The sequence below is a fragment of the Ursus americanus genome, chromosome 15 (genome assembly GCF_024610735.1).
Source record: "Ursus americanus isolate L20-20 chromosome 15, mUrsAme1.1.p, whole genome shotgun sequence".
NCBI lineage: Eukaryota > Metazoa > Chordata > Mammalia > Carnivora > Ursidae > Ursus > Ursus americanus.
The window spans coordinates 24209089-24229973 of record NC_142141.1 but is presented as its reverse complement, the minus strand read 5'-3'; the positions used below and the strand labels follow the sequence as shown (position 1 = coordinate 24229973).

Genomic DNA, 20885 nt, shown 5'->3' with positions numbered 1-20885 from the left:
ATCTCTCCTTATTCCCGTTGGTTCAGAGAAGGCAAAAAGCCCCTCTGTCTAGAGCAGTCAGATTTGAGCACAGACTCCACTCAGCTCTCTATGAAACGCCCAGAAATCATCTCATCTCTCTGGGCCTCATTGTCCCCAATCATTTAATGAGGACGGCCACTATAGTCTTGCCTAACTTGCAGGATCCTTGAGATGGTTGAAATGACACCAGGGATGGGAAACTGAGGCTCAGTGGGAGAAGAAATCTGTAAAGGTCTTCCACGCCTTCATCTGCCAGTTCTGGGCCAGGCGCTGGGGATTCAGCTGGGAACAACTTGTTGGGGGAGATGACATTCTAGTAAACAATGAGACCAGTAAATGAACCAGATAATCACGATAAAGGAAATAAAGGGGTTTTCGAGAGTCAGGGCAAAGGTGGGGTGGGGTGGGGTGGGGGTCACTCTGGCAGAGACCTGGTTGTCGGGGGAGCCGTCTGGGGAGGCCCTGGAGGGTTGTCATAAGCCCAGCGGCGGCACAGCCGGGAGGCCCCCCTTGGCCCGTCCAGGGCGCTTCCCGGGGCCCCCGGCGGCGCGGTGGGCGCGAGTCTTTGTCTCCCTCATTTTCTCAGGAGCCTCCCCGACCCCCAGCGCTGTTCCCTCTTTGACCTCGAATAACTTGTTGGCTTCCCCAGGGCTTTGTTTCCCCGGGGGTCACCGCCATCCGGACGCCCGGCAGCCGCCCGGGGCCCTCGTGGGTCCCGCATCTGACACCCCCTCTGGCCCCCGCCCCCTACCCGCTCGGAGACAGGGGTCAAAGGCAGCCCGCGTCACGTGGTCGCCGAGCAGCACCGAATCGGCCGGGAGAGCCGAGGGAGAATCCGGGTGGAAGCCGAGAAATCCAGCCCCGATAGCGGCGCCCGGTCCCGCCCCGGCCCCCGCCCCGGGGCGCTCGCCGCACGCCCGCCGGCCTCCCGGGCCTCCGGAGCCGATCTCGGGCGGGCACCCACGCTCCATCACGGGATCGAACCCCGCTCCCACGGCCGCGATTCGGGGAGGTAGGCGCCGCGGCGGGCGAGGGGAAGGGGAGACGGGCCGGGGGCCCTGGGCGCGCGGGCTCGCCCCTCTGTGTCCGACCGGCCTGCGGGGCGCGGGGCAGCGCGCCCCAACTTCCAGTCTTCGGGGAGACCCCCACCTCCCCGCCGCGGGACCGCGAGGCGGCGGGGGGGGGGGACTGCGAGCTGCCCCAGCGCAGTGCCGGGGGCCGGGACTGGGGGCTGGGCACCGGGCGGGAGGGGGAGGGGGACAGCGGGCGGGAGGCTGAGCGGGCGGTGGCGGCGGCTGCGGCGTGGAGCGGGGGTGGGAGCGACGGGTGGCGGCCGGCGAGGGGTTAACCCCGGCCGGGGCCAGAGCCCGGCGGCGCCCGCACGGCCGGGGGGTGGGGGGACCCAGGCGTCCCGCGGCTCGCCGGGAGCGCCTCCTGCCCCGGGGGGCGCCCCAGCCTGGGCAGGTAAGAGGCTGGGAGGGCCGGGGCCAGCCAGTCCCCTGTCGCCGGGCCGGCGGGGCCCGAGCCGGGCGTGCAGGCCGCGCGGGGCCCAAGCGGCCGCCGGCGCAAGTTTAGTGCGGGCGGGCGCCGGGCGGGCGAGCCAAGTCTGCCGGGGCCCCGCGCACCGGGGTGGGAGGACAAAGGGGTGGGGGGCCGCGCGGGGGCCGGGGGCAGGCTAGGGTGCGGGCGAGGGCAGCGCGGCAGCTGTAGGTCACGGATAATGTCACTCACGAGGAATGCCCCCTCCCCCTCCCCTCCTCCCGAACAGGGGAAACTTTTGTCTGGCGAGGGAGGGGGGTTAGAGGCCGGGTCCCCGCTCGGGGCAGGGGAAGGCAGCCGGACCGGTTTTCTCGGGACTGTGCGCGGCCTGGTCTCTAACTCCCTTCCTCCCTCGGGTTCTCGGAGCGAGGAGACTCCGTTTTGAACGCTGCTCTTGAACACCCTGGGACGGGGTGAGGAGGGGGCGCCGGTGGACGCGTGGGCTCTGGGACAGGCCGGGAGTCTGGGGACTGGCCTCCTGGCTCTGCTTTCCCGGATTCGAGCACACGGGTCAACCAGGAGCCACGCCAGGCCCAGGAGATCCCGAACCCCACCCCCCGTCTAGCCCCAGCGCCGTGCTCCTCCCCGCCAACCCCCAGTCATTCAGAATGGCCTGCCCCCTGGTCTGAGGTGCAGACTGCCCTGGGTGTCTGTCACTTCCCGGCTCTGTGACCTTGGGCTGGTTCCTTACCTTCCCCTCACCTCAGTTTCCTTACCTGTAAAATGGGGAAAATATAGTATCTTCTAGAATAAGGGTGAAATGAGAACCTGTGGTACCTCAGTGAAGGGTGGCCTGTTTGTATTCAACAAGTATTTACTGCCTGTGTACTGTGTGCCAGGCACTGGGCCAGTTGCTTTACATACATTATTTTACTCAATTCTCCCCCGTTACTATTAACCGCATCTCATCAAGCGCGCAACTGAGGCACAGCACGGTGAAGGTCACACAGGTGGGAAGTGGTGGAGCTTGGATTTCGCTCTCCTCCCCCAGCCTGAGTCTCAGCTACAGAGCTCTAGAAGGTCCTGCTGTGACTGAGCTCACAGTGTCATTTTCAGTTCAAATTATGAGGACACTTGTCCGCTTTCCCCATTCCCCTTACCCCTAGGTGATGCTCCTTCTGCCTGGTACTGGTGAGGGTGAGATCTGGTGCCCTGGCCCTTGTTATTGCGGGCAGCTGGAGCAGAAGGGAAGTCCACTGGCTCCCGGGCCTGGAGCTCTGCGATGGTCCAACTTCTGTTGCTGGCTGGGTCCATGGCAGGAATGCTTTCCCAGTGCGGGTGGTGCAGGGAGGAGCCGGTCTCCCTGGCTCCAGCTAGGGACAGCTGGTGGCTTTGTCAACAGGCCTCTCTCCAGCACCCAGGGGACGGCAGAGCCTTTCATCTCCATTCAGACCAGGTCACTTTCGGATCAGCAGGGGGCAGAGGTAGGGCCAAGAAGTGGAGCCCTTGGGGCGACAGGAGACAGAAGGCCAAGGGGTTTATATCCCAGGTGTCCTCTTGTGTGAATCATCAGTAGGGTCCTTATTGATAAACTAGTGTGCTGTTCTAGGTACTCCAACCCCAAAAGTCCCTGAAGACAGGCATGGTGGGTGGACTTTGAACCAGTGTCAGGATTACAGAATCCTATTGGAAAATGAATGTGTGATGGGGTTTCTGAGCCTGGGACACGTGTAGGCCCGTGAGTGAATGTGTGGGGTGACCCAGACTCCCACTGGCTTTAATGCCCTGTGCTGGCCCAATCTTTTAGTTGGGGTACCATCTCATGACTGCCGATCAGGCTCTGACTGTGGGATGCCAGTAATTTTTTTTTTTAACAGAAAACAACTTGCTGGGTAATAAATGACATCTTAAAGCAATGGAGTGGGGTAGGTAACAAAAGTTCTTAGGAGATGTGAGTTCGTGCGTTACCGTTCTAGCTGCCCTGAGGGCTGTGCCAGCACTGTATCTGGGATTTGCAGGGTCTGTAGGCCTTTGCTAGACTTCACGAACAGGGGGCCCTCTTGGGCGGACAGATCACTGTTAGCCTGTAGGAACAAGAGTGGAAATTCCCCTACTAGCTGGACTTTGAGGGGACTCAGAAATGTGGGGCAATGAGTGGAGGGGCTGGATGGCTGAAAGGAGTCCTGAGGAATGGAGATGACCCGTGGCATGTGGCCAGCTGGTCCTTATCGTCATGATCACAACAGGAAGAGAGGCCTCAGGGAGAATCAACAGGTGAAGGGATGGAGCCAGGAAGCAAGAAAAGATGGATAGTGAACCTCTTGTCAACAAGGGGCATGCAAGAAACAGTTTTAAATCACAAGTTGAGGATGTGGTCAGTTATGGAACCATAGACTGGGGGTTGGCCCAGTGGCCAACTGAGAGACTCTGCATCTGAGAAACGTAGCAACGGTCTCTAGTCTCAGCAGCCCTGAGCTGTGTCTGCCCTGGGCTTTGGGTCTGCTCGACCTGTCTTCCATGCTTTGGGACCAAAGCCAGGCCTGCAAGTCCCTAGAGATTGGGCAGACTTCTGCTGGCTTGGAATTTGGTTTGGGGTATGGCTTGAAATATCTGAACTGTTTGGAGGACTTGGACGTGCTTTACGTGAAATGGAACATTAGGGTAATTTGTTAAATATGTATGGAAACTGTCTGCGGAGTGGGGTGATGGGGAAATGAAATGGGGTGAGGTGCTGCTTGTTTCTCAGTAGAGAGGCTGCTGGTCTGATGGGGGAGGGAAGATGAGGATCTGGATCTGTGATGGTAAAGAGGCAGGACGTGGTCAGTGATAGATGGGTTTTGGAAGGTCAGTAGAGGGGAAAAGCTCTTTTGGTTGTTAACGTCGGCAGGGCTTCCTGGGGGAGGAAGTGTTTGTGAGGATGCAGGCTAGGGGAAGGGGGGCAGTGGGAGGCAAGATTGGGTTGTGGGGTGTTTGCATCATCCTGCTCAGGAGTTTGGATTTTATTCTGTAGCTGGTGGAGAGGACAGAGGGTTGTAAAGCAGCTCGTTGAGTTGATGCCTGTTACTGTGTCTCGTGCCAGGCTCCTTACAGACGCTCCATCGAAATCTCACAATACCCCTGCAAAGTAGCTGCTGCCGCTGGGAACCCCCACCCCTGCCCCATTTTCAGATGGGGAAATGGAGGCTCAGAGGGGTTGAGTCACTTGCAGAGCTGTTTGGAACGCAGGCCGGAACTGTTTCTGCCATAGTGTGCTGTTCCTCTCAGAGGTCATTTGGCCAAAGATGATGGCAAGATGGGTGGCGTTGAGACCCGCTCAGAGGTGATGGTAAATTGTGGTCCAGCGGAGAGCTGACCAAAGCCTGACGCAGGCCATGGGGCTGAAGAAAGGAGGAGGAATCTGCAGGACTTAGTAGCTGCCTTGGGGATCGGGATCATTACGGGTGACCGAAGGTTTGGGGAAGGACCCTTAAGTGGCAGTGTCACCGCTTTGGAACCCCTGCAAGGCTCTCTGTGGGCAGAGGGCACAGCCTTGTCCTGTGCCTCCCGAGGCCAGAGACAGCACCAAGGGTGATAGGAGGCTGGGGAATAGGATGGGGGGAATAGGACGCCTGGGGAGGAGGGAAAGTCTCCATTGCTAAAGGTATGCAGTGAGATCGGAGAGGGGGAGAGGGTGCCGAGGGCGTGTACCAGAAGGGTCAGGCCTGGGTGACCGCTCTCAGTTCAGCTGGGGTGGTGCTGGGCCCACTTCCACCCCGTTTTTCTCATAGCTCTTCAGGGCTGCCCCTTCCCGTGCTTCTTGGGAAGTTCCCCATACTTGCCTGGCCTGCAGTGCTCTGCCTGGGAGAGTCCTTATCCCGTGGAATACACTCAGCACAGCTGACCTTCCAGGGGCCCCTCGGGACGTCTGGGTCAGCTGCCGGAGCCCAAGCTGCCGGGAACTGTGGTTTCACAGACGACTGGAACCTTCTGCTTTCCATTTCCCAGTCTGTGAAATGGGTTCAGTCTCTCTTTCCTCAAATGTGTGGAAAGAAGGCTGAATTATGAATCAGTCTGAATCAGTAGGAGTTGGAGGAGAGGGCTTGTGGGTTTGAAAGTGAGGAGTGGGAGGGCGTGGGTGGGGGCAGGACCGTCCCCCTCCTTCCCTGCAGTAAAGGTTAAAGCAGGGTCTCCTGGTCTGGGGTGGGGGGTCGTCATCAGCAGAGGCACTTTATCCTGCCTGAGGGGCTCTTAGAAAGTTCTGCCCTTCAACTTCAGCTTGGAGCCTTGGAGCCTGGTAGAAGGGATGGACAGGAATGTCTAGGACTGTGTGGCCTCTGGACCAGAGCCAGTCTGCCACCAAAGGAGACACAGAGGGGACCAAAGCTCTTTTCTAGATGGAGGGGAGTTTATATTAAGTTGCCTCCTAGCCCTTTCTATTTCTCCCTGTTCTATTTCTTGATACAGATTGGATTAATCTAACTTTAAAATATACATAGCAAAAGAGCATTTATTTATTTGAGGGCAAGGTCTGGGGAGTAGCCCACGATGTGACCCTGTGCCCCATCTCCATTCCCCCCTCAGCCCTCAAGAAGAACCTGCCTCTTTTCCTCCCCTGCGTGCGCCCGTCCCTTCCTGCCTGTGCATCTCTGCTCCTGGTGAGGATGTGGCCTGCCGGTCACGTCCCCTCATCACCCCCCGCCCCCAGTCCTCCCCAACCAGGGCCCAGCTCCAGTGTTACCTCTTCCATACAGTCATCCCCAATGCCACAGAGCTGGCATTACCTGCTCCCTGCTTTTACATGGGCAGAGCCTGTTATATGGTCCCCTCGCTGGGCCCTTGGCACACCTGGCTTTGAATTCTGACTTCTTAAGGACACGTCTCATTTCTTCTAGGCTCCATGCTTTGGAGGCAGGCCCTGCACGCGGGCCATTTCTATACAGTGGGGGTGGGTGGCATTGCAGAGTGGAGTCAAAAGTTGTGGGTTCGAATCCCAGCTCTGCCACCATTAGCTGTGAGATCTGGAGCAAATTACCTAAATCTTAAATCCCTTTTGGGCATTGGTTTTCTCAACTGCAAAATAAGGATAGGAATCGTCCTGTTTTGCTAAGAGAGTTGGACAGATCGATGCCTTACCCAGAGTAAGAGCCCCGTCAGTAAGAGCTCTTCAAGGATAATAGTGGGGATTATTATTGTTTATACCCAGGGGATGGTCTGTCCTTTCAGAGACGGAGGGAAGAATCCTTGGAGTTTGAGTTCCTGAACTTTCTGTTCTAGTAGCCTGAGGAGGCTTGTTCGGAAGAGGAAACCGAGGTCCAGAGAGTCAGGGCAATTTGTGTGGGGTGTGGGAGCTGGCATTCTTATCCAGGAAGCCCGACAGGGTTTCTTCTCTTACACCTGTTGTTCCTCTTCCCCCCTTTCATCAAGGTTGAGGTGCTCAAGTTTCGTAGGCCCAGTTTCCTCTCTGGTGGTCATGTGGAATGGTGGCCAAAACTCGTGTCAGATAAGTTGGCCTGGCTGGCAGATCCTGCGGCCATCCTCAAGAAGAGGGGCCCATACCCCAGATTGTGCACACCGTGCGCTGGAGCCTCCAGAGGCCTCCTGCCTAGGCTCCCTGTGGCCTGGGAACGGGGCTAGGATGATGGCAGGGAGAGGCGACCCTGGGGTAGGTCTTGAGGCAGCTGAGTAGGATACAGACAGAGCAGAGGCTGGAGCCGGATAGTCTGGGTTCAGACCCTTGCCGGGCCATCTCCGACCCGTGAGACCTTGGGCAAGCTCTTTAGTGTCTTCATCTGTACAACGGGGATAGTAATTGTCCCCATCGCGTAGCATTTAGAAAGATAGTGCAGGGAAAGCGCTTGAGTGCAGGCTCAGTCCGTGTTCGTTATGATTGTTGTTGTAGTTGGCGATGCTGTTTTTGCCCATGGAGCTCAGGTCATCCTCCCAGCCGCCGCAGGAGGGAGGCGCTAGTGTCACCGCCCTGTGAGATGGGGCGGCGAGGGCTTGGCGAAGCGGATGGCTCAGCCTGGGGAGGTGAAGACTCCGGGAGTGACCATCACAGGGCTGGTTTCGGAGGGGCTGCTCCGGCCAGCCGCCACTGACTTGTTCTGGGAGGCCCGGGAAGTGTGGAAACACTCAGAGCCAGCCAGGATGGAGGGGGTCGGATCTGGAGGTGTGGAGCACCTCCCAGCACTGGGAGACTCTGGCCTCCTGCACACCTGAGGCCTGGCTGTAAGAGGCAGGGCGGGGCTCCTCATCTCCCCTAGGCCGGCCATGGGTCGACCTGTCTGGGCAGGTCTTGGGTGGCGGGCGGGCAGCAGAGGTCTGCTGTAATGACTCAGTGGCAGCCACCTCTGGTCTGCGCTACCTGCCCAGGCAGAGGCCAGGTGAGGAGAAATGAGTGTCATCATCCCAGGGCCTTCACTCATGCTTCCCTCTCTGCCCAGATTCCCTTCCTCCTCTCCTTACGTCCAGGCAGCTCCTGCTCTTGCTTTCACAGTCGTCTTAGTGTCGCATACTCGTGAGAGCTCTTCCTGATTCACCTGCAGGTGAAGTCAGTGGCCCTCAAAGTTCCTATCTGGACTGGTGGCATCAGCATTACCTGGGAACTTGCCGAGGATGCAAATTATCTGGCCCCACCCCCGACCTACTGAATCAGAAACTGGGATCGATGGGGAAGGAGGGAATCCACAGTCTGTTTTAAGAAGCCTCCAAGTGACTCAGGTGCATGCTCAAGTTCAAGAAACACTTGGTTAGATCATTTTTTTTAAGATTATTTATTTATGTATTTGACAGAGAGAGAGAGAAAGTGAGCACGTGTAGGCAGAGAGGCAGGCAGAAGGAGAGGGAGAAGCAGGGAGCCCAATGCGGGGCTCGATCCCAGGACCCTGGGATCATGACCTGAGCCGAAGGCAGCTGCTTAACCGACTGAGCCACCCAGGCGCCCCTGGTTAGATAATTAAAAAAAAAAAAAATGCTTCTGTCCTTGGGCTCTCAGCGTACTTCGCCACCCTTGGCAAAGGTGGATGCCAGGAACAAGGCAGCTGTGTTCTGGGGCTGGAGTCAGGCAGAGTGTGGGTCCTGCTTCAGAGAAGCTGTGTGTGGGGGGGTGAGGGCACATGCATGTGTGTGCGATTGCCGTGGTCAGGCGTGGTCTGAGAGGGGTAAGGGGCCTTAACTGTCACCAGCCCTGCAGTGGTAAGCATCTCAGTAATTTTAATGACGATGATCATGTAATGGCCACTCAGCCTTTTTTGAGAGCTTATCAGTGCTTACTAGGCATAACCCTATAAAGCAGGCGCTATTACTGTCACCATTTTTTAGATGAAAATACTGAGGCCTTACAGCCATAAGGCGGTAGATCTAGGAATTCTACAGACTTCTGTAGGGCAGAAGCACAATCTCTTTGGAAGAAGGGAGGTGGGGGATTGTCTTGGAGTGTTTGTTTAGCTGGGGCAACGTAGATTGGTTTAAAGATGCAGCAATGTATATACTATCAAATGAGTGACTTAGGTTTTGGTGGAGGTGATAGGAGTGTGTTGGGGTGATTAGGGCTGAAGCCTCCACATTGGGGCCTTCACTGCAGACGCTGTCATTTTTCTTGTGGTCTGGACGGCCATTTGAGGGACACAGAGACTCACTCAGTGCTGAGTTCAGGATCCCACAGCTAGGGCAAGAGACAAAATCAGAGAGAGAAGAGTGGGTCTCCTCTGGTTCTAGCAGAAGGGGTGAGAATGGGGGTCAAGGTCAGAGCCCACTGTGTAGCCTGCTGTTCTTTTCCACCCCGGTGTCCCCAAGGAGCCCAGGAGCTGGAGGGCTTTCCTGACACAGTGTGGGAGCCTCTTCATTTCTCAGTGGGGAACCAAGGAGCGGGGACTTGCCCACGCAGGCCACACACGGTGTCATGATTGGGACCAGAACCCAGAGCTGTCTCTGTTCTGACCAGGGAAGGGTTTGTTTCCCGAACACTGTCCCTGCCCCCACCCCATCTCAAGCAGTCTGGGTAGCCATTGCCCTCAGGGTGGCCCAGAGCAATGCTGGGGGCAGAGACGGGTGTGTCCTGGGGAGAAAGCTGCCAAAGAGAGGCGGGGCAGCGTTCAAGGGAAGAACACCAAGAAGCCCAGACCCCAGACGGAAACCAAGTGTGTTTTCTAGGTCCTGAGAGGATATCTGGAACAATGGAAATAGGATGGGGGAAGTTGGACTATAAAAAGGGCTTCTTGATATCCTTTATAAAAAAAAAAGTGGTCTTTAGGTTTGACTTTTGTTTCTCTGAAGGATGTTTATGTAACTTCCTGAAAGCAGGATCCCAGGGCTCCGTGAAGTTTGTCATGCTGCTGTTTATATACTCCGGGCTTTGAGCTGGGAAGGACTTGATAGGGTGGGCTCCCCATTTCACAATTGGTGGAACTGAGGTTCTGAGAGGTGGGAGGGGCCTACGTAAGGTCCATGCAGTGAGACAGCAGAAGATTTGGCCCTGGAGCCTTGGAGTCTTCTGGTGCCTTGCAAAGGGGCTGTCGTCTTGACTTCCGACTGCCTGGGCTCTGGCTGGCCTGGAAGCTGGGCAGGGGCTATGGAGGGGTCCCCTTAGGAAACACTCAGAGCTATGGAGTTAGGACAAAGCCAGGGCTGGTGTATAGTGAGGTGGGCTCACGGGGGGCTGACTTGGGGGTTGGGCAAGAGGCTGGGCTGGTATGCTTAGTGATGCCACCCCCGTCCAGATGCTACGGCCCAGCTGTGCACCGTCTGCCCAGCAGCTGGGAGCTGTGAGTCACACCCAGTGGGTGCAGAGGCGAGGGCTATTGTATGTCGTGATTTCTCCGCTTCTCCCAGCCCTGAAGGGATGGCGAGGCCCTGAGCCCGGCTTCGTGCCCACGCCTATGAACTTAACCAGCTGTGAGTTTAGGCTTCATGTTTACAGATAGGAGGCATCCCGAAGGGCTTGGGGGAGTCCTCTTCCTCTGCCACCTCCTATATTTCTTGATCCTGTGTATCCTATGATCTTGACTCATCCGTTCTCACCAGTGCAGGAGTCTGTGTGCCCCTGAGATCATGCACCACCATGTGTCGGCATTCCTCTGCATTCTTTTTCTGCAGAGAGAGTCTGGAGGTTTCATCAGGTTGTCAGAGGACTCAGTGTCCCCCCAAGTGCTGACAGGAGGGCAGGAGGCCACGAGCCTGCACTGCAGCGAGCAGGTTGCTGACGAGGCCGCGAAGTCGGAGTATTCCAGGAGACGGTAGCCCGCGGCAGGAGAGCACCACGGTTCAGACTTTAGTCTCGCAGGCCGCTGTCGGGTTCTGAATCCTCCCCTTAGGAACTGTGTGATCTTGGATAAGTGGCTGTGTCCGTGCTTCCGTTTGCCTGTCTGTAAAATGGGACAAATAATCATAGTTATCGCATGGTGCTACTGGCTCTTAAGATAATCCGGGACGCCTGGATGGCTCAGTCGGTGAAGCGTTTACCTTCGGCTCGGGTCATGATCCCAGGGTCCTGGGATCGAGTCCCGCATCGGGCTCCTTGTTCAGCGGGGAGCCTGCTTCTCCCTCTGCCTGCTGCTCCCCCTGCTTGTGCTCTATCTCTCTCTCTCCCTCTGACAAATAAATAAGTAAAATCTTTTAAAAAATGCAGTTTTAAAAAAAATAAGGTAATCCATGTGAAGGACTTATCCCAGTGCCTGATACAAAGTAATCACTTGGTAAAACTGTGCTCTTATTATTAGTTCCAGCTCTGCCATCCTGTTAAATGCCTTCTGTCGGGATCCTAGTTTCCTCCTTTGGCTCTGTACTCTGTGTTGGGCTTTCCAGGAGCTGCGAGGCAAGGCGGGAGAGTAGGGGTAGACAGGGAGGGAGGAAGAACCCTCTCTGTGTTTCTGGGACTCTCTAGCCCAGGCCCTCCCTGGTGCCTTGAACGTGGCTTTGTCCTGAGGCAGGCTTATGTAACCAGCCAGGCCTGGCCAGGCAGGACACGATTCTTAACCTCGTTTTGTCCTCCATTGTCTCTTCCTCTGATGGAGCTGTTGCATTAGCTGACCTGTTCCTCAGGCTCCAGGGATGAAATCGAACCTGTGCTATGCTGCCGCCCCGTGATTGAATCTGGAGGCTTGCTGGGTAGGTGGCCCCTCCTCCTGCCACCTGGGGACAGACAGAGCTGATGCCTATTGCCTGCTTTGGGGACAGAGACAGGGACTCCTCTCGAGGGGGAGAGGCAGCCCGTGGGCTAGGGGGCCCTTGATCCATGGCTGCTGTGTTTCCAGCGGTGGTGCCTACCCTCCCCAGGATTCCCTCCCAGGAGTTCTCTCCCTATCCCGCAGCCCACACCCATCCTTCTCTCCCTGGGAGCCTGCCCGGGGACCTCAGCTACCGGGAAGTTGGCTTCCACTGAGCTTCACAGCATGTTCCGTGACACAGCATGTCCCTTTCAGGAAAGCAGAGGCCACAAACTGGCAGGCCACATCTGCCCCACGGGTGGTTCTGCTTAGCCCATGCCGAAAATTGAGCTGATTGCCAAGAGGAGATTTTACCGAAAAATCCCGATTTCTGGCTTTACTTCACAAATTTGGAAGATCAGAAAACCTGGAGCCTGAGTTCTTCGCATAGTCACCTGGTCTTTCTGGCCATGTAGGTGTTTGAGTTTGTAACCCTATCCTGGCGGCACAGCCTGCTTTCTCTCCTGTTTTATGTAGCGTTGTTCCTGGTCTGTCTGCTTTGTGAGCTCTCTAAGAATGGCGGAGGGTGGGGGGGCTGGCTCGACTCTGCTCAGAGCATTGTGCTCAGGCTCAGGGCCGTGTATACAGCAGGAGCAAATTAAATGTTTCTTTTATGAACGAAGGTGTGGCCGTGGTGGTGCTCCCCGCTAGCTGCAAAGGTTCCATTTAATCGAGGCCTCTGGATCAGCCTGCCCTGTGGCCCTCGAATCCTCCTCCCAGATAAGCTGTGGCTGCTTAGCCACTGACCCAGGCAGCTTCTTAAGGTGTGGATAAACAGTCACCGAAAGTGCTGTCCCCACGCTGCGATATCACCACGGAGGGGAACATTTCACCTGTAGCCGTCCCACGTTTCGCTCTCCCAGGTGGCTCAGAGGAGCTTGGGGGGAGAGAGAGGCAGGGATCAGCAGCCTTCAGACGGCACCAAGTCCAGACCTCTGCGTCCTGGAGGGACAAGAGAAAGGGAGGTGGCATCAGTTCACGTGTTTACTTGACTGGGCCCTCTTTCTAGCCTTTCTCTGCTTTATTCTGCTCCTAGAGTGCATGCTTTCTCCATCAGCTCCTTTGTCCAGCTGTCTGTCCGTCCAAGGTTTGTTTCATTCTCTCAGTTGAAATCCTGACCATCCCTAAGCTGTCTCCTCCTGGAAGAGGTCTTGGCTGAGAGGTTGCTGTTATTCTGGTTACAAGAAAAAGCTGGGAAGCTTATAAAAACTGCATGTAGATTTCTGTCCCTCATCTTTGGTTCCTTCAGTCTCAGGTAAAACCTCCCTCTCCCCAGAAGTTCAGACGTGGGATTCTGTAGCCGGGTTTTGAGGACCGTGTCTTAACTCATGAAGCCCAGGGCTGGTAGGGAGGACCCCTGGGTGGCAGCTATGCTGTGTGATGTCAACATGCCCCTTTCCCTCTCTGGGCTTCTCTTTTGCCCTCTGTGGGGTAACTACTGGGTTCTCTTTAGTAGTCGTGGCTGAAAGGGCCTTATGAGCCATCCTCGGAGAAGATGGCAGAGGGGATCGGCACAGGTGCCGGTGTCTGGCTGGGGGTGAGGCCCCCTGTCACTGGGCCAGGCCCAGAGAACTTTCACATATTTCAGGTCATCATGGGAAGAGGGAGGCCCAAGCTCTGGTTGTCAGGCCCCACAGGGAGGACCCGAGCCCAGGGAAGTTGAAGGTCTAGCCTGTGTGGCCCAGTGACCAGGCCACAGGCTGAGAGGTGCCTCGCTGTGTGGTCCTATGGCAGGCAACCCAAGGCTTCAAATGCAGGCCTGGATAAGCTATTACAGATGGGTAAACTGAGGTACCTAGAAGAAGGGCCTCTCCCAGTGTCGCACACAAGAGCATAGAAAGTCAGGCCCAGATTCAGGTCATCTTGACTCCCAGGCAAGGCTACACTCCTCTGTCCCCACCTCCCTCTGCAGGGTCAATGCCAGATCACCCAGCTGGGACAATGTCTGATTGTCTGTGTTGACCTCGGCTAGTGCCTGGAAAAGTGAAGCCACCATCATCACAGCCACCCTGGAGGCGTGAAACCGGTTGGGTGTGCAAATTATCCCTCAGGCATTCTCCATCCCATTTTTTTTTTTTGTTTTTCCTTAAACTGTCTCTGATGGGCCAGCCCCCTTGGTACCCGTTTCCGCCTGGCACTGGGCTTCGTGCTCTTCATTCTGAAAACAAAGCTTCCTTCTGATGGCCCTCCCGCTGCAACAGGAAAAGGGCAGGCGTGGCACTGGGCTGTCCTCCTCCGCCTCCTCTTGCTGGGAGCATGGGGCAACCTTTGTCAGATCCCGGACCCGGGACCCGGCCGTGCTGGGGGGCTGGGGGAGCGGGTAGCCCAGTCCCTGCTCCTGCTGGTGGCGGGATCCGCCCCTTGGGCCCAGCTGTCAAGGCCTCCCCCTTGACAAAAGGGTGGGCAAAGGTACCAGACAAGGACCAAGGTGCAGTCCTGCCCTGGTCCAAGCAGTCAGTTGTCCCAGGACAGGCTGGGGATTTGGCCAGGAACTGTTCATGTGACAATCATCAGGGTTTCAGCTGGCACAGGTGATCGGCCTGCAGGTGACACTGGTCTCTGGGGGCTACAGAAACCAAAAGATGTGTTCAGATGAGGGAGGCAATAAGCCCTCATTCAACAATGTCTTTTTCAAGCATTTACTTTGTTCAGGCACTTTTTCTTGTCCTGGGACATGGCAGTGAACAAAACAGACCAAGTCCCAGTGTTGGATGTGGGGCTGACGTTCTAGCCGTGGGGCAGAATAAACAAAGCAACAAATATTAGTTCAATACTGGCTACTCGTCAGGTGGCAGGAGGTGCCTGGAGGGAAAATAAAGCTTGGTTGGGGGTAAAAACAGTGGCTCGAGCAAGTGGCTCTGCTGTGTTGGGTGGTGGTGGAAAGTCTCTGGTGAGAGGGAGAGCAGGCCCCACGAGGGAGGGGGAAGCCACGGTGTATCTGGGGAAGAGCATTGCAGAGGGAACAGCAACACAAAGGCTTTGAGGCAGGAGGATGTGGGGCATGTTTGAGGGGCAGGAAGGAGGCTGGTGTGGCTGGGACAGAAGGAAGAGCCATCTTGGTGGGAGATGGGGCCAGAGGGAGCCTGGAGGGGCAGACTGCAGGGCCCTCTGGCTCCTCTTTGCTGTTTAGCGTGAGTAAAGGGGAAGCTGCCAAGGGGCTAGGGCTGAGGTCACACTCGCTTCCGTGCACATCTGGGAAGGATCGAGTGGGCCACTGCCTGAGAAGAAGCAGGTTGACCGGCCAGGAGGCTTCTGTAGTCACACGGGTGAAGAACGGCTCGGTGTGAGCACCGTGCGGGAGGCAACCAGGTCAGATTCTGGATCGATTTTACAGGATAAGCTGATGGATTAGGCTTGGGGTGTGAGAGGAAGAGGTTGTCTACAGCAAGGGCTCTGGCCTAAAGGACTAGAGGGACAGCGTTGTCATTTACTGAGACAGGGAAGGCTGCAGGACGAACAGGTTTGGGGAGAGACATGGAGATTTCAGGTCAGATGCATTAGGTTGGAGCATTGGCTGGAGTGGAGGGACACATGGGTAGAAGTTGGTCCTGGGCCTGCATACTCCTGTTGTCGAAGGGGCAATTTCCGCACAGGTATGAGGGGTACCGAACTCTGACAATCTCTTAAGAGCAAATGTTTCCTGGGCCCTTCCTGTTCTTTTCTCTTCGCAAACCTGCTTCTGCTTTTCCCCTCTGAGGAAGAAGGCAGATTCTGACGATTCACTGTCATGGTGGTCCCAGCCTTTCCGCCCAGCGTGCCTCCTATGGAAGGTGGAGGGGAGCCCCAGAGGCCTCAGGCCTCGTCCTGGCTCTGCTACCGGTAGGGAGAGCTTTCACTCTGTGCCTTGGTTTCCCCTCTTGTACACAGAAGGGTTGAGCTGGCCCCAGGGTTCTGAGGGTGGCTGGGTGTCCTTGAGGGTGCCGCATCGCACAGTGGTTTAGAACCCGGGCTTGGAGTACAGATAGGGGTGTGAATCCTTGCTCTGCCACTTGGCTGTGAGACTCTGGGCCAGTGATTGAATCTCTCTTAGCCTTAATTTTCTCATCCGTGAAAATGGGCCCACCATAGTACCTTGTCAGCGTTGCAGTGAGAGTTAAATGAGAACATCCACACAAAACGCTTAGCGAAGGCCCTGGCACATCTCATACTGTGTTAACACAGGCTCTTAGTACCAGTGACCTGGGTGGTGGGGCAGGGTAAGGGTTTTGCCTGGTGGCGGTAGGAGCCATGGAAGGTTACAAAGTAGGAGCATGTTATATGTGTGATTTGAGGGCAGCCACGAGTGTGGGGACTTGGCCTGAGTTGTCTTGGTGAGTCCCTGACCCCCTCCTACCTGCCAGAGTGAGAACTGAGGGCTGGCCCCACCGGACTTGCCTGCCCTTCCTCGGCTGAGGCCTTCACTGCCGGCGTGAGCAGCCTCCGCCTTGCCTAGGTCCCTGGGGGATGGAGTGGTCATTTCCCTTAAGTTCTCCTCAGGACCCCTTATCTGTACTTCCCAGTGGCGGACCTTAGCAAATGCGAACGTGGGGCTTTGAGGGGTGGGTGACACTGAGGGGACTTGAGTTACATGGAGGGCTCTGGACAGGGCTGATGGAGGGGGGGAGGGCAGGCCGGGAGTGGCATTCCACTGGGCACTTGACTGTGCCCTCGGTTCCTGGTCTAGGTCCAGGCTGGGTGGTGCTTGCTCCCTTGGAGCCGTGGAGAGGTTGACAACGGGCTGAGGAATGTGGCCCCCTCAAGACCCACACTTCACTGGTGCCCAGGCATGCCGGCTGAGCCCTGGGCTTCTGCAAGCCTGTGTCTCAGCAGTTGAGCCATGCCAGGACAGCCAAGGACATTTCAGAGACCCCAGGGCTCACAGCCAGGCTGTCACCAGGCATTGCTTGTTTTCCCAGGGTCCAAGCGTTTTTAGGGATGGAGGGGGCCTCTGGAGGTATTCCAGGGACTTTTCTTACAGTGGGTAAATTGAGATCCAGAGAAAGCAAGGCACTTGACCAAGGTCTCACCAGGCCGCCTCCCTACTATCTGTCACCTCCCTCTGTTCCCATGTCCTTTGCTTAAACTCCTGGCCTCCTGCCCGGATGTTTGTAACAGCCTCTGTCTTGTGGGCTCTCTGAGAGCTTTGTTTGTCTTCCTATTATCCTACTCTTGCCATAACCTGCCAGGCGCACATGCTGTTTGAGTGTGTCTGGTCTCCTTTCCCCTCGGGTCCCAGACAGAGCAGCCCAGCAGAGAGGTTCTGGGCTTCGGCCCCAGCCAGAGCCAGCACTGCCCCTTCCTAGCGTGGTGACCTGGGGCGAGGTACCCACGTTTCAGAGCCCCAGTGTGTCTGTGAAATGAAACCAGTAGTACTTCGTTTGTGAGTATGGCAAAATGAGATAGCATGTGACGCGCTGGATATAAACCGGCGGGAGTGAGCTCTCAGAAATGGTCACTGTTCTAAGTGCTGCTTACTGAAAGTCAAGGGCATGGAGCAGTCGACAAAGCTCTGGACCAGGCGGCAGAAGAGGTGGGCTCCAAGTTCACTCTCAAATACTGCCTCACTGTGTGCATTTGCGGATGTCACCCCATGCCCTGGGAACCCCGTTTTCCTCATTGGAGAAAGGTGGAAGAAATCACTGTTGTGTTTTTATGAGGTTGTCCTGTGATGCTGAAACGATGGCTGTGAGAAAGCTTTGCATTTGTGTAATGATTTAAAGATGGCAGGGCGGTGGCCGCGGTGTGCTGTTGGCCTTGAAGACACTGCAGCCGCGGTGGTGGACAGCTGGCTTGGCCGGAGCCTGGTCTGTCTGCAAATGCTCTGCGCCCACACGGGCTTCTCATCCCTGCCCGCGTGCTCCCGCCCTCCCCCCCCCCCAGCCTGCCTTTCACATTAGCCTCACCACTGCACACTCGGGGGTGTGGGAGGTGCAAAGACCCGCTGGCATCCTCCAGGCCCTAGTGGGTTTTGGGTTCTCTGTGGCTGATGCCATGGAATGTAGGATTACAGCCAGACACCGGTTCGAATCTCAGCAGAGCACTCGCCCTCTGGGAGCCTTAGCAAATTGCTCCCCTTCCGTGAGCCTCAGTTTCCATACTGGTAGGATGAAGCCCTAATGAAGTGGAGGCCAAGCTTCCAGCAAAGGGCCCAGCACATGGTTATACTGGGGGGTTGTATAGTGTGTTTTCTGCCTGGAGCTTGGGGACTGTTGGGTTTGTGGATGGTGGGGAGTGGGGGCCATTGTGCCCATTTCTGGGGACGAGCTGCAGAGGTCAGTTGCCCAGATTGGAGCCAGGAGGGCCTTTGGAGTCATCTGGAACTGTCCGTTTTGCTGGTGAACAAAGCAGGTCCTGGAAAGGAGCAGGTGCTTGGCTGAGGTCCCTGGCAGGTTAGAGGAGGACTGGGCCTGGGGTGAGGCACCTAGAGGTACACCGTAGGGAGCCCTCACTCTCAGGGGCCCCTGGGAGATGGTGCCCACTCTCAGCACTGGGCAGGTGCACAGCAACCCCTGAGAATGGGTGCCTCCAGCCCGTTTGTGCCTGCTGCCTCGCCAGCCTCACCCTCGCCCGGGCTAGGACTGCACCTCCAGTCTCCTGACTGCAGGAACTGATCCCCAAGCCTTGGAAGTGCAGAGACACCTGTGAGGCACCTTCTAGGCAGCTCACTGTGGCCTCTTGGGCCCCTTTAAAAGGAATCCGCAATAAGTAGGTCACCGGGTGCTTTTCACTCGGTCTGGGCTCTCTAGTTTCTGAGTTCCAGAGCAAGTGAGGCCCTCCCACCTGCCTGCCCCCCTCCTGCCCCTGTCCTACCAGCTGTGCCTCCATGTAAGCATGTGGGTGGGGGGCTCCTGTCGCAGTGGCAAGTCCCAGCAAGTCTAGAGGAACGAGGCCACTTTCATGCGTGCCCTGAGTGAAGCCTCCTTGGTCTCAGCAGGCCCGCGCTGTGCCCACCAGGCTTCCAGGAGATTAGGGAGAGTCTGCAGCTCTAAGCGACCCAAAGCTTTCCCTTCCTCTTTGTTGCCCCAGCACATCCGGCTTCCCTCCGCTCTGGCTACAGGGTCTGGAGCCTTTTCGGTTTCCCTAAGGCTTTCCTGTCCTGTGGGCAGCCTAGTCTGGGGATGTCCATCCGGGGCAGTTTCCCCATCACCCCTGCTGGGCCTGTTGGCTGGGCCTTAGGTGGCTGTGAAAAGGTAGCCAAGGCCTCTGCTCCCTCCAGGGATTCTCAGGCTTTACGAAGGGCTGGGAGGGTCCTGGGCCACCCTTGTGAGGGGACACGAGGGGACTTGGACAATCAGCCCAGTCTCCTTCCCCGGGCCCACACATATAAACACTCCATCTTTTTTCCCTACTGCAGCTCTCGGGGCCTGAAATCCTGCCATTATCGTGCTTTCCTTGGTGTCCTCTGAAAAGGCAAATCCCCTCGTAGGTGGACAGTGTCACATGTACGCTGTTGCAGAGTAAAGCCAAGCTAGCCTGGCCCCTTTCCAGCTGTGTGTGTGACCGTGGCCTAGTTGCTTCTCCTCTCTGGGCTACGTCAGGCCCTTTTTACCCAACACCTCAACACGCTGGCATGGCGTTTGCGCCTTCCACCCTCTGGCAGCCACCCTGCTCTTCCTCTGCCTGACCGGGCCCTGGGAAGGCCTCGCCAGCTGAGTCAGAGTGGGGCAGGGCCCAGAAGCCAATGTCACAAACCCTTTGACCACCAGCTGGCCCCGATGGAGGATATCAGGCCTTCTTCCTCTTCTTCTCAGGACACGTGGGGAAACTGAGGTCTGGAGGGGGAAGGGCCTGATTTGGATCACATGGGAAGCCAGGCAGAGTGGCTGCCAACGTGGGCTCCTCCAGTATGGGTGGCGTCTAAAGGGCCCAGCAGCCTGAGGGCCAGGGACATGGAAAGCACTTCCAGGCAGGGGCTCATGCCTGCTGTGGGGCCGAACCCAGCAGGACATCCTCTTCCCGAAGTCCGGGAGGGAGGGGCCGGTGGCCTCCAGCAAGGAACACGTTAGTGAGGGGCCTGGAGGCTTCCGCAGGGATCTCTGTTGGTGGCTCAGCTCAGGGTGCCCTAGGGCCACCCCTCCCTCTCTCCCTCTCTCCCTCTCTCCCTCCCTCCCTCCCTCCCTCCCTCCCTCCCTCCCTCCCTCCCTCCCTCCCAGGGAGGGGGCTGGCGCGAGAGTAATGCCATTTGTCCTAGCTCTGGGATTAGGTGCGGTCTTTAAGTGAGGAGTGTACAGCCATGAAGAGGACGGCCTGAAGGGAAGCGGAGCCCAGCGCTGCGGCCTGGAGGTCTGGTGGGTCTTGGCGTTCTCTCCCCGGCTGTCCCGTACCCTCCGACCATGGCCCCTAGGCCCGTCTCTCCTGTCCAGTCCTCCCAGGTCCATCTGGACGTGTGTGCCTGCAGTGCCCGCATGTTCACGGCCATGTGGGAGGGGGCCGGGGTGCAGGGGTGGGGGCGGCCTGGCCCCCAAGCCTGGCACTGGATCCTGTCTGCATTTAGGACCAGGGCCAGGTTCCTCAAGTGTCCCAGCCCCTGGGGCCGCCCCAGAAAGATGGCTCAGGGCTGACCGGGCAGATTCCTGGTGGAGTAGAAGGAGGTAGTGGCCGAGGGATGGGAAGGAAGGGCTCAGTTTCTTTCGTAGCTTCTCTTGAGCTGGACAAGTCCATGAACCCCCTGGAAGCCAACAGGTCTGAGAGTTGAAGATTTATTGCAAGGCCGTGGGGGGTGGCTGGAATGGTGAGGTCCCAGGGTGGTCAGGAGTCACATTCAGGACTTCGGTCCTGTCTACACTGTGAAAGCCAGGGCATGTCAAAGCCATGAGGACCCCTAGAAAGTTCTCATGTTCTTAATTTGCTGTATGGTGCGGACCGATCACGCCACCCTGAATTTGTTTGGAATGTGGTATCTGCCTGGGGGAGCTCCCTAAGAGCTTTTGTAGATTCTCAGAGGGTTCTGTAACTCCAGGAGGTCACAGCCTTCTGATCCAGTCCACACCCCTCCTTGTCCAGTCAAGGAAACAGAGGCTAGAAGTAGGGAAGGGTCTTGTCCAGCGGTGCAGAGGGAGCGAGTGGAGGGGCTGGGATGCTGATACGGACTCCAGGCCCACGTGGATTTTGGCTTTTGCATCTGTGAGATGGAGCGCCCCCCCCCCCAGGATGCCTGTTTCTTGGAATCTTTCAGGGGGCATCCGGTGACCTGGGGTGTTCAGGGTGTTCTGCTTCATTGGGAAG

At 57.1% G+C, this 20885-nt stretch overlaps 1 protein-coding gene across 6 annotated transcripts in view; it reads left to right on the top strand.

The window, feature by feature from the left end:
- Window positions 1-815: 815 nt before the first annotated feature.
- Window positions 816-20885, top strand: part of NDST1 (N-deacetylase and N-sulfotransferase 1) — a 58817-nt gene continuing 38747 nt past the window's right edge. The window contains exons 1-2 of one of the 6 annotated variants that reach the window (XM_087867854.1): window positions 11490-11583; window positions 11898-12093. The gene's annotated coding sequence lies outside the window, so the exon portion shown is untranslated. Of the gene's footprint in view, window positions 1034-1335; window positions 1486-11489; window positions 12094-19821; window positions 19949-20885 lie in introns of those variants that run through there. The other 5 variants (XM_045815248.2, XM_045815251.2, XM_087867853.1 and 2 more) reach the window with 5 other exon arrangements.